At 36.7% G+C, this 2,825-nt stretch overlaps 1 long non-coding RNA gene across 1 annotated transcript; it reads left to right on the top strand.

The window, feature by feature from the left end:
* Positions 1-1,119: 1,119 nt before the first annotated feature.
* On the top strand, positions 1,120-1,812 carry LOC116164714. The gene is made up of 3 exons (XR_004143973.1): positions 1,120-1,343; positions 1,394-1,487; positions 1,535-1,812. It is a non-coding gene; the product is annotated as an uncharacterized LOC116164714 (long non-coding RNA).
* Positions 1,813-2,825: the final 1,013 nt, after the last annotated feature.

The following is a 2,825-nucleotide window of genomic DNA, read 5'->3' as shown; positions in this document are numbered from 1 at the left end:
TTTAAGTGGATGGGAAAGTCGAAAACGCTCGGTATTGCAATATTGTTTAACACCTTCGTAGGTACCTTTCTAAAATCGGCTTCATTCCCCGCAAATGCACTATGGTGAGAGTAAATTTTTCTCTTCGAATGGCTCTGATCCATTGGCCCTTTAAACTTTTATCCGTTGAAAGTCAGCATATTGTTTCAAAATTTATCGACAGAGTACATGTTGATAGGCACAAGCTAACCTAAGTTTATTGGTTTATTCTCAACAGAAATTTATCTGTTCACTAATTCGAGCTAATCACGAGAATGATTAATGAACGGAACATCTAAAATAACAGCTTATTTCATTATATTGCATATCATCTCAGCGATTTTTGCCCCGCGGTGCATTGTGTGTTGCATACTGTGTCGACAACACCTTAGATACGTTAGGCGCAGTCTAGTTATAGCAAGTCTCTGCCAAAAATGCGCTTTAATCATGCATATGCTGATTTACAACTTGTTTCTACTACTACGACGAATTTTTGCAAAATATGTAAAACAAGCAGGGTTAACGATAGACAATTCACACATTAGTAGGTACGTCTATGTACGGTGGGTTGGTATCTTAGACCATATAGTACATGGACTGCTAATTGTAACTAAAATATGGTCAAGGACACCGCCTGGGTATGTGAGTTTCAGGGTAAACGAGTCTGTCCGAAGTTGTCCGATTAGACACGATTTGAGACTGTCAACCTATAAATTAACAAACGTCAATTAATTAATCGCCTAGATATCCCAAAAAAAGCAGACTTATTCTTATTTGAGGACGTATAGTAAATAATGAAGAGTATTTAAAGCTTCCCGTACTACGCGGTTACTATAAAGCTGCTCTTTAAGCGATCCTAGTGGTGTTTACACGACTTTAGTTTACCCTGAGATTCACATACCCACGACTACAGTGCCCTCTATTCGTGACCATCCATTTTGTATTGAAAGCATAGGGCGAATAGCAGTCCATGTACTATATGGTCTAAGGTTGGTATAGCAGATCCCTGTGGCATATTTGACAGATATTTGTCTAAATGGCTGTATAAACAATTTCCTCGACAATTTCTCTTCCCTCCATATTATCCCAGAAAAAGGATACTAACTTTTCTGTGATATTAATTACAAATGTGCACATTTGTTGAATGTGTCCTGTCCTGCGCAGTGTATGAATCGGCGTGGATCATTTAGATTTAGATAAACGTAAACGATAAACGTATTCGATGTGTGCGACCGGTATGTAATTCATGATGTGCATTCAAATACAAAATGCTACAAAGAGGACGTTATGGATGCAAATCAGAAATAAACTCGAAAAAGTTGTATGTAAGTATCTACCGAGTGTAGGTAACATTTTAGTGAGCATTATATTTTAGGTTAGTTTTAAAACTTCCTGGAGGAAATGTGTTCTGGATGACCAACAATGTTAACTGTTTGGATCTGGATGTTCTTTTTGTATAGTGCAGTGAGGTATATTAATTCATTGTAGCAATATGCAACTTGATGTTTGGTTGTAGGTATACCAACGTGGTCCCCCGTAATTGTAAACTTTCGTTGTACGTTAGTTTTCGTATTGGGTATTCTAATTACAGTTCTACAGTTCCACCTAAGTCTTGTATGTGGTCGATTTTTATGTTCCACGAACACGATTCGTGCTTACGACAAGCATCACTAATGCCAACTATAAGAGCAACCTTTAAATGTAAAATAGATATGATGTAACGAGTAACGATTTGAATGTGTAATGTTATAGTAGATATAAACTGTCGAGGGGGCTTTTTGAATAAACATTTTTACTTTGCTCGCTGATAGAATTTTTGACTTTTTGAGCCGCTGGATTGCGTTTTTAAGGCCTGCAACTTAGCATGCATAGCTGCTTATATCTACATAAATTGTTCAAAAGTATCGTAGACCGCACCGTGGATTACGTTTTCCACAATGTGAATGCTTTAATTTCCTGTGATAGTTCGCTAAAGTAAATTAGCACTACGTTCTCTGAAAATGAGTTGGTTTTTTTCTTGATCCTCCACTCCAAAAATTTGCTGTATGTATGTTCCTACACTTTTGGTTTCTCAGGAAGTAAATTTTTTGCGTGTTCTGCTTCCGCGGTGATTCCCGGGGGAGTATTTGAAAGTTCCATTAAATCCTCACTGGCCACTGCTATTCATTTTCGTGCTACCGGCCCTTAAAATTCAAAATCTGGCGCAAGCGTAATTAAAATTTTGACAGTTTAAGAATTGTGCTTTAGGATGTCCTGTATTAGATGTCGCCACATGTGCTCATTCCACATAGATATATAAATACCTAGATACAGCCATCCTTAACAAACGTACTTCGGTTTTTAAAAAACATATCAAAGAAATTTGTACATCTCTCCATTACTGTCTAACCAAGAAGAAACATGTTCTATCTCTTTTTATTGCATTAACCACTATGTCGTACGCGAATCGGACGCTTAAAACCTCAGAGTAAGAAATAAAGATAGAGATGCCTTGATGCTTATCTATGCATGCCATCATCTCGTTTGTTTACTAACATTGCAGGAGGCTAAGTTGTCAAATTTCACGAGATAGTTTTTAAGGGAATAATAATAACATATGCATCTGGAGTAATCTAAATGGATTTTTAGATGCTTATAAGAGTTCAGTAACCCAAACAATTTTAACTTACAATTAAACGGCGTAACAAGAAAAGTTATGGTGATTAGTGCACCACATCGGTGTCCAAATTATTAGGGAAGTGTTCAGGAATTTATTTGGGGATTATTTTTGTCATTTAAAGTATTTGTTATTGTCGTATTGAAGATAC

Source organism: Photinus pyralis, unplaced genomic scaffold (genome assembly GCF_008802855.1).
Source record: "Photinus pyralis isolate 1611_PpyrPB1 unplaced genomic scaffold, Ppyr1.3 Ppyr1.4_LG2, whole genome shotgun sequence".
NCBI classification, from domain to species: Eukaryota; Metazoa; Arthropoda; class Insecta; order Coleoptera; family Lampyridae; genus Photinus; species Photinus pyralis.
Note: the sequence above shows the minus strand (reverse complement) of the source record. Positions and strands in the feature narration are given on the sequence as shown.